We start from the raw sequence: 9676 nt of genomic DNA on the forward strand, positions 1-9676 counted from the left end.
AGTTGCTGAAAACGTCTCCGAGTCTGACAGAATGAGAGACATACGCACAGTACCTATACCCGAAGGCTAGCAATCGCTGCTGAGCAATGTTCTTCTGGCAGGCCATGTATCTCAGCTCCTCAGTCTTGCCTCAGAATCTCCATCATGGCATTATAACTTTATCAGCAATTGCTTATCAGTGCAGTTGAAGTAAAATCTGTCATTCTTCAAAAACATACAGTAAAATTCAATATCCTACAGAAAAACATGAAACAACAAAGTTACTGTATAAGCACAGGAGATATCTAATGCACACATGGATATGCTGCCATAAGAAATTAAAATTTCTGAACTCTGTTTTAAGGTGAGTTGATTAGTAGGAGTCTTTATTTCATATGAGACTTTAATCTTTCTTCTAGGTATCTGGCTCCCTGTTGCCCCAGTTACAACACCCAGGTAATTAAAAGGGGGTTGCAGTAATTGGGCCTTACTCAAGTTGATCTCTTACTTTTAAAACTTCTGTCATGCATCTTCTGTAGCTCCAGTCACTGGAATATCATCTACATGAGGTAATAATTTGGGGTTTTTTTGTAGCTCTTAATGTCTTGTAGCTCTTATGGCTCTTAGCATCACACCCATAGAGACACATATTTGTATATTAAAAAATGTATATGTTTACATGTGTATGAAATATGCAGATGTTACAATATATGTCAGTGGTCTATTAAGCGTGACCACTGTTAAAATAGTATTAATAATACATCAAGCCTCATCAATAGAAATAGGATTTCTCTTGTTTGAAGACTAAGGTGCTTTTAAACTGGATCCATTTTCTTTTATTTCCTCCAATTGGGCATATTTTCCTCTTGCTTTTAACTTCAGTCATGGCAACTAATGTAAAAAAGCCTGCCCCAAGAGCCAGAAGCTCCCCATGCCCCTGCCTGCAGGCCCCTATGACTCTATAGATGTCTCCAACCTCCTGCTACCTGGCTCTTGCTTTCTGGCACTCACGGGGACATCTGTGCACCCTCAGTCCCATGCCACAGGGGAATGGGATGTATGCCGCAGCGCTGCGCGGCCAGAGCCATGGAGCCCTCGAGGGAGTCCAAACTAGAAGAAACAGTTTCTGCTCGATTAAGAGACCAATGTAGCTTTGCATAATGTGAAGAGAAGTGGTTCCATCGATCACAGTTAAAGCTTTGGAAAAGTACTCTGAAAATAGGATAAATTAATGGCCTCAACAGTGTTTTTGGTTTGTTTTGCAGGGTAGTACTTTGCGGGCCAACAACTTGGAGATGCGGCTTGACCTGATCGGTTAATTTTAGTGATATTTTAAAGAAGCGTGAAAGTATAGAAGGAGCATAGGAGCATGAGGAAGAAAGGAAAAAGCAAGGAAGGTTTGAAACAGAGGAAGAGCTAAGTTCCATGACTATTGAAGCTGGTTGAGTTGGAGAGAATCTGGGGTTATGCTGGGTCTTGGCCTCATCGGTGAAGAAGCTGTGTGCTAGGCAGATGGTGGGTGAGTGTAGCTGGAGTGTGGCGAGGGGTGGGCTGGGCTGTCTGGTCTGGGGCACACAGGGAGGCAGGGGAAAGACAGGGCGATCTGAAGGAATGTAGGGTGCAGGCTTTTCCTCTCCAATGGCTTCTCAGGCACACAAGGTCACTAACCAGGTGCCCCATGGCTCCTCCCGGAACTCTGACAGCCACATGAAGCACCCAAGGCACTGGCTTTTGCACAGAAATGGCACTGCTCTGGAACAGGACTGCCACCTTGACATGCTGCCAGCAAAAGCCCCCTGCCCAAAGGCTCTGCAGACATCTGTCAAACCAGTCCCCAATTCCCCAGCAGCTGCTAAACCTTGCCCCAAATGCACCATTGACCCTCAAAGTCCCAGGACTTCAAAACACCCCCAGGCTTGGACCAAAAGCCCCCAACCCCCAACCCTGCCCCAAGACCACAATGATTCCAACACTGCTCTGAACCCCACCTCAGAACCCCAATGCCCCCAAACCCACCCCCCCAAACAATGCCTTGATGCCACCCCCAAAGGTGGCAGGCTCCCCTGCAGTCCTGGATGTCTCTTCCCTCCCTCCGCTGGCAAACCCTGACCTCCTGGTGCCCAGGGGAGAATTTTGTGCCCCACGTCCCCCACCGCAGGGGAACAGGAGAGATGGCCCAATGCTGCTGGGATGCAGACATAGACTGCCGGAAACCCCGCAGGGGACAGATGCTCCTGAGGCACCGTCTCCTGCGCTCCCTGTTCCCATCCGAGGAAGATAAATACAAGCTAGCCCTTGGCTGCGCTTTATTCTCAGTTAATACAGAGGTCATTAGATTAATTAAGGGACACAGTGAGGACCCAGACAGGCCGCCACCCCAAGCCTGGGGTCCCTGAGACTCTCTCGTTCTCTTGGTGGAGCTGTTCTGGAGGCCTGCGGTGGGCTGCTTGTGGGTTTGCATGATGCTGTGGTCTTTCTGGGACTTTGTCAAAGGCTCTGGGATGTTTGGGATGGCCGGTGGGGCTTTCCCTCCTCACCTATGGGCTCTGGTTATGGAGGGGGGGACGGGGACACATTTGGTGGTCTGCAGGGCTGTCCCCATCATGTTACTACCATATTTGGAGTGGTGCAGGGGTCTTCTCAGGTCTCTGCATCTTCGGGGAATGGGTCGTAGCAATATCGTGGCATCCCTTTCCTGTTTTTTGGGAGGTAGTTTGGCCATGCCCAGAGCTCTTCCCCTCTTTTGGGAGAATTATATTAGGGTGTTCGGCTCTCTTCCCCCAGTTTCATTTGATCTCTGTGTACCCTGTTTAGTATGCCCTTCAAACAAATTTTAAATACGGAGGAGCTCTCCTCCAGACGGGTGGAAGGAAGGACAGGGCTATGATACAAAGTCATAAACAACCGTGGTGGCAGGGCCTGGGCACTGCGCTCTCGTTGGGGGTTAAGGGCACAGCTTAACTTTTTGCTATAGGGATGCAATCAGTGATAGGAAGTGCAAATGGATAACAGGGAGAAGACTGGTGAACAGGTTTTTATGAATAACACCTATCAAATTGGATGAAACAGGGAAGCAAAAATGCGGTTCAGGCCCTGGTGTGTCCCTAAAAATGCAGGGCTCCTGATATCACCAGAAACAGCTAAAGAAGGAGGCGTTTCTGTGTGGATAGGTAAGATTATCAATAAAAAATGTTATTTCTGTCTCTCAGGGCAGCTCTAAGGACTAAATAATCCATTCCTACCCTGTGAATATTGTTAATTGTGGCTGGATTAGCTTTGCTTTGGTAGTTTCATATTTTGTTACCAGGTATGCATATGTGAAAAGAAAAAGATGTAATACCTACTTTTTAGATTCATTATGGTGGCTGAAGTTGATTACAGCCTGCCTTATGGCCCCTTTGGGGTGCACCAAGGCTCTGCATGTGCTCCAGAGCCCCCCAAGGCCTGCAGTTCACATTTCGAGTTGCCCCCAAACCTTCTGTGGGCCTTTCTGTGTATCCCTGCGCCCTATGTTTGTCTTGCAGCGTGCCACGAAGTTTTCAGTTTACCTTTCTTCCCCACCCTGGGGTTTTCTGAGTACTTTCTGGTGTGCTCCAGGATCGTATTTTCCTTCCTTTATGCACCAAGGCCTTCCCTTTGCTCTTCTGTGCTCCCAGAATCTTTTGTTTGCCCTATCACCCCCTGATGTTTTTCTTTTTCCCCCCTTTCATTGCACTCCAAAGCTCTCCATTTGTTCCCTTAATACTAATCCTTATTCCTTTTCATGCACCGCAGCTCTCTTCCCTTTAGCTTTCAGCAAGCTGCCCTCTGCAGCTGGACACCTCTGCTGCTCTGGCAGCCCCAGCTGTTCCTTGGGGTTGATTATGATGGCCCCGTGTCCCTGTGGGCTGCAGCTGCGGGGCAGGGATGGGGGAGCGGCAAGCCACCGGTGTGACAGCAATGCCCTCCAGCGTCCAGCGGGTCGCAGCCTGTAGGTAAGTAGGTGGGAATAACTGCAATGCCCGAGGTGGCTGCTCTTGTGCAGAAAGTATAAAGTTTAACAACCATATGAATTTTAACAAGGGTAAGTGCTGGATTTTGCACCTGGGGCACGACAACCCTGGCTGTACGGACAGGCTGGGGAATGAGAGACTGGGGAGCAGCTCTGCAGAGGGACCAGGGGGTTCTGGTCAACGGCAAGTTGAACGTGAGCCAGCAGCGTGCCCTGGCAGCCCCGAGGGCCAGCCGTGCCCTGGGGGGCACCGAGCCCTGCATCGCAGCCGGGCGAGGGGGGGGATTGTCCCGCTCTGCCCCGCGCTGGGGCGGCCTCACCTCGAGTGCTGTGGGCAGGGTTGGGCGCCGCAGGACATTGGGGGTATAAAGCTATGGGAGAGGGTCCAGAAAAGGGCCATGGAGTTGGTGAAGGGTTCAGAGGGGAAACTGTACGAGGGGCGGCTGAAGTCCCTGGGTTTGTTCAGCTGGAGCAGAGGAGGCCGAGGGCAGCCTCATGGCGCTCTGCAGCCCCCTCCCGAGGGGAGGAGGAGGGGCAGGGCTGGTCTCTGCTCTCTGGTGACCAACGCCAGGCCCCGAGGGAACGGCAGGGAGATGTGCCAGGGGAGGGTTAGGCTGGGCATTAGGGAAAGGTCCTTCCCCCAGAGGGTGGTGGAGCCCTGGCACAGGCTCCCCAGGGAGGCATCGCGGCACCAGCCTGGCGATATTCCAGAAGCACCTGGACACAGCCCTCAGCCACGGTGTGAATGTGGGGTGTCCTGTGCAGGGACAGGAGCTGGGCTCGATGGTCCTTGTGGCCCCCTCCCAGCTCAGGGCATTCTGTGATTCTAGCAAGTCGGGACCGCAGCAGCGGCGCCGCTGCCGCTCGGCGGCCGAAAGCCGGTACTGCACGCGGAGCACCGCCCACGCGGGGCCGCGCCGCCGTGCCCCGCGTAGCCGTCCGCCGGTGACGGCGTTGCCGTGCCTGCGGGGCGCTGCCGGTCGCTGCCCGCCCCAGGCGCGCGCTGCCCGGCGGAGCGCGGGACTGCGGCACCGCTGCCGCCCCCGGGCACGCGCCCCGCGCTCGCCGCCGCCGCCTGGCGGCCGAAGCGCGATAAAGCCTCCCGGCGCTCGCGCGCCGCCTCTGGCCCCTCCGGCGCCCCGTCGGCGGCCGGCGCATGCGCGGTTCCCCGGAGCGCCATGGCGGCAAGTGAGGGCCGGAGCCAGCGGTGAGGCGAGCGGGTCCTTTCGGCGGACGCGGGGGTGTTTCCTGCCCGCCCTCGGGTGGCGGGACGGGAAGCTTCAAGCCGCCCGCTGCGGCAGGGTCCCGGTCTCACCCGGAGGCGAGCCGTGTGAGGGCAGCCCAGGGGGTTACCCGAGGGCTGCTGGGAGGGGCGAGGGGAGGAGGCGGACATTGCCCCTCAGGGCGCAGACGTCGGGCGCCTTCCCGAGTCACCAGAGCTGCCACTGAGCCTCCCCTGGCCCAGCTCGGCCCCGGCAGCTGCCTCCAGCTCCCCTGGAGCCTGTCGCGTAGCCCCGGGCCGCCCGCAGGGCCTGCCGTGGAGGCCGCGAGCTGGCCCTCGGATGCGCTGGTGCCGGTAGCAGCGGGGCGGGGGAGGAGCGGCGTCTCGGGAAGCCCCTGCGGAAGGAGAAGCTTCAGCCAGGGGCGATTTCGGGTCGCTGTTTCTTCTTTCCCTCTCCCAGAGGCCGCGGTTCCTGCCCTGGGGATGACTGCAGCCGCCTCAGGCTTGCGTGGGTAGTCTCTGCCTGGCTTTTCTCTCCTCACAGTGTGGGGGCAAAAAAGGACGGGTGGAGCGTGTACTGGATATGGAGCTGCTGTGGCTGAAACTGGAGAGACCAGATAAAGGTAAAGAAGAAGACATCAAAGGCCACCTGGGTGGCAGCTGCTTCCCACTGCAGGCAAGAGAACCTGCCTCTCTGTGAGAAAGTATCCTTCTTTGTAGTCTGCAGCAGGCCAGGTTGCCAGCGTGCGCCGTGGGGTCTGTATGCGTAACCCAAAGTGTGGTACAGCTGTGTAGTGCACAAGTGAGCCGGGCTATATGTTTAGGAAGCCTCATCTCATAAGATCTGTGAGACACCCATGTGTCCTCTGAAGGGGAGGCCAGCCAAGTGACCAGAGTTATAGAAGGGGAAGGGAGGAGAAAAGGAGAAGGAGGCATCTGACCTGTCAAATTCTCCTGGCAGCATTGAGAGCGAGAGCTACAGTGACTCCCAGGCCCTTGGGACCCTGCCTCCCCTCTTGTGCATCCTGGGCCCTCCCTGCCTCTCCCCTGGCCCCCTTCTCTTTGCCATGCTGCTGTGATTCTTCCCCCCCACCCCGTACTTCTCATCTATTATTTTGTCCTGCTCCCTTTTCCTCTTTATCTCTCTTGTTCTGCTCCCTTTTCTTTTTCTCTCTGCACTTCTGTCCTGCTCCCTCTCCCTTTTTTTCATTCTCTGTCCTGCACCAATCACTGCTGTTTCCTTTTCCATCTCTTTGTCCTGATCTGCATCTCTTTTTTTTTTTCTCCACAGTTTCTCTGGCCTGTTCCCTGGCATTCTTCTCCCCTCTGCACCTGTACATGCCACTCTGTGCCCCTGCCTTCCTATCTCTCTCCTTCCTTTCTTTTCTCTCTCTCTTTTTCTTGCTCGATGTCACTTATTCTCATTCTGTATCTCACTGTCCCTGTTCTTCCTGTTAATCTCTTACTCTTTCTGTCCCTTTGTGCTGCTCCCTGGCCCTATTAGTTATTGCTTCACCTCTCTGTCCTTTTTTTTTCTCATGGTCCACCTCTCTGTCCTTCTCTCTGTTGCTCTTGTTTACTCTCTATCTCAGCATCCTGCTCCCTGTCCCTCTCTTTTTCACAATATTGCACTTTCCTGTTCCCTGTCCCTCACCTGTTTTCTATATTGCTCTGTCCTTCCTCCTGTTTTTCCTTGTCCTTCTGGACTGCTATCCATCACTGGTTTTTTCTTTCTCCATCTCTCCGCCATGATCCTGTCACTCTCCTCCTCCTGTCTCTAATGTTTTTTTTTCTCCGTCTCTACCCTGCTGCCAGTCCGTTTCCTGTTACCCTCTCTGTCCTTCATCGTCCCCCTAACTTTTTGTCTGGGTATCTGGTGCAGCCTTACCTCGAGTGCTTTGTGCAATTTTGGGCGCCACAGGACATTAAGGACATTAAGCTAAGGGAGAGTGTCCAGAGAAGGGCCATGGAGTTGGTGAAGGGTTCAGAGGGGAAGCTGTACGAGGGGCGGCTGAAGTCCCTGGGTTTGTTCAGCTGGAGCAGAGGAGGCCGAGGGCAGCCTCATGGCCTCTGCAGCTCCCTCCCGAGGGGAGGAGGAGGGGCAGGCGCGGATCTCTGCTTTCTGGTGACCAACGCCAGGACCCGAGGGAACGGCAGGGAGATGTGCCAGGGGAGGGTTAGGCTGGGCATTAGGGAAAGGCTCTATCCCCCAGAGGGTGGTGGAGCCCTGGCACAGGCTCCCCAGGGAGGCAGTCCCTTCCAGCTGAGGACATTCTGTTATTCGATGATTCTATCTCTATACCACTGCCTGTCCCATCTTTCTCACTATATCCCCCTGCCCAGCTTGCTGTCCCATTATTCCCCTCTGTCCTGCTCCCTGGTCTTTTTTCTCATCCTGCAGTCCAGCACTGTTTTTTCTTTCTCCCTCTCTGTCCTGATCTGTGTGTCTCTCTGTTTTCCTCAGTCTCTCTGCCTTGTTCCCTGTCTTTTTATCTTGCTCCCTCCCTTATTCCTCTCAATCTCTTTCTCTCGAGCCATCTGTTCTGCTCCCCACTCATCATTTTCTCTCTTTCCCTCTGTCCTCCTCCCTGACCCTGTTTTTCTTCTGCCATGTCCCCACAGGGCTCCTCATCCCTTTTTTGTTGACTTATCCATCTCACTGTCCTTTTCCCTGTGCCTTTCTTTCTGCTCCTCAGTCCTTCTCCCTAATTTTATTTTTCTCTTTCTGTTCCTCTATCCTGCTTTCCCTCGCTGTATTTTCATTTTCTGTATCTGTTCCTGTTTCCCCAAAAAGCGGGTTTGTTCACCCAGGTTTTCTGGCCTATGGGCATGATTTTTAGTATTATGAAGATAGTTCACCTAAAGGACACTTGGTTTTGGTTCTTATCAACATGCATAAACATTCCAATTAGTTGTCCCCCTTGACTTTAGACTTGACCACCCACCTTTCAGTGTCTTCTGAGGCACGCTATTCCCTTTCAGCAGTCACTCAGTTCATCAAAGATCTAATCACAAAACAAATGCTTCCCTCTCTCTCAGCTCCCTTCTCTGACTGCCAGATTCTGTTTTGCAAGGATCGCATAGTTCATTGTTATTACTTAGTGGAAAATTCCATTTTCTTTGGGATATCATTTTTTTCCCCCTTTGAGACTATGAGACCTTTTTTATGTGTCTCATAAGTCTCAGTCCTTTTCATAAGCAGTATATCATACTCGTAATACATCCAACTAATATACAGTCATATTTGTAACAAGCTTTGCAACTATCCAGTAAGGGAGAATCCAAGCTTATGTAATATTTTGTTTAACTATCAGATTTTTATTGAAGCCTTTAGGTCCTGGCTTGACTTTGCCACTTTTTAAATTCAGTTTAATTAATCATCTAGATTTTCAGTAATGTTTGGGATGTGAACACAATGGTCCTTATAAGAAATTTATATATGGACAAACTCCATGACCATGTTGTAAAATCTGAATGCAGTTAGTTTACCCACTGTTATTGAATTATTAGCTATTATGTTTTTCAAAGGTTTGATTTAAATCTAGAACTAAGATTCCCCAATCTGGGAGGGGGAGTTTGCAATGGATTTTGGTAGTGGAAGACATGTGATCATGCAGTCAAGCTGCTGCTATTGTGGATTCTCCCAAATGACTGGATAAGTTGTAGGATTAAATTTCCTTTACAGACAAATACTGAATATATAGCTATCATCTTGGCATAGTTAGATTAATATTTCCTGAGGGTTTCTATAACTATCCTTGTGGGGAAAATAGGCACTAAATCTCTACATAGACAAGTCCTGTTTCCTAAGCACAGTTTATCTCAAGGGTCTCTGGTCAATTGAAGTCTAACCTTTCCAGTTGGAGTGGAGGTCCATTTATCTTGATCGGGCCTTGGCGCCCTTTTTACCCATGTACAATAAACCCAGGAATCAATTCCTTCTACCTTAACCGCAGTATAAGCTTTAAGTAATACAGCATAGGGTTCTTCCCACTTCTATTTCAAAGGTTCATCTTTCCAGATTTGTATGTAGACAGCGTCTCCTGGCTGGAATGGGTGGACCGGTGCGTCCAAGGGAAGAGAAGCCCATTGATTTATGTACCTGTGCAGTGAAGACAAAGTCTGCGAGAGAGAAATCAAACATTGTTTGATGGCAGCCTGTGCTTTTATATGGAATTGGTCTCCCTTGATGTTTAAAAGGTTTGTGGGATATGCTTCCCAGTATAGGATCTCAAAGGGGCTTACCCCCTCCTTAACCCTAGGGGTTATTTGAATTCACAAAAGAGGTAAAGGTCAGGCTTCTATCCATTTAAGGTGTGCTTCCTGGCAAAGTTTAGAAACTTGCCTCTTGAAGGTCCTATTCAGCCTTTCTACTTTCCCAGTAGATTGAGGCCTCCAGGGCATGTGTACTACTTCTGCAATAAAATGAGGCCCATTGTCAGAGGAGATACCTTCTGGAATACCAAATCGAGGTATAATTTCCT

At 51.4% G+C, this 9676-nt stretch overlaps 1 long non-coding RNA gene across 1 annotated transcript in view; it reads left to right on the top strand.

Annotated features, from left to right (window-relative positions):
• Positions 1–4387, top strand: part of LOC135315971 (uncharacterized) — a 7512-nt gene extending 3125 nt beyond the window's left edge. Inside the window, exons 2-3 of the long non-coding RNA XR_010375460.1 lie at positions 399–435; positions 1245–4387. This is a non-coding gene — a long non-coding RNA (uncharacterized LOC135315971). The remainder of the gene's footprint in view (positions 1–398; positions 436–1244) is intronic.
• The last annotated feature ends 5289 nt before the right edge of the window (positions 4388–9676 follow it).

This window comes from Phalacrocorax carbo, chromosome 16 (genome assembly GCF_963921805.1).
Source record: "Phalacrocorax carbo chromosome 16, bPhaCar2.1, whole genome shotgun sequence".
Taxonomy (NCBI): Eukaryota; Metazoa; Chordata; class Aves; order Suliformes; family Phalacrocoracidae; genus Phalacrocorax; species Phalacrocorax carbo.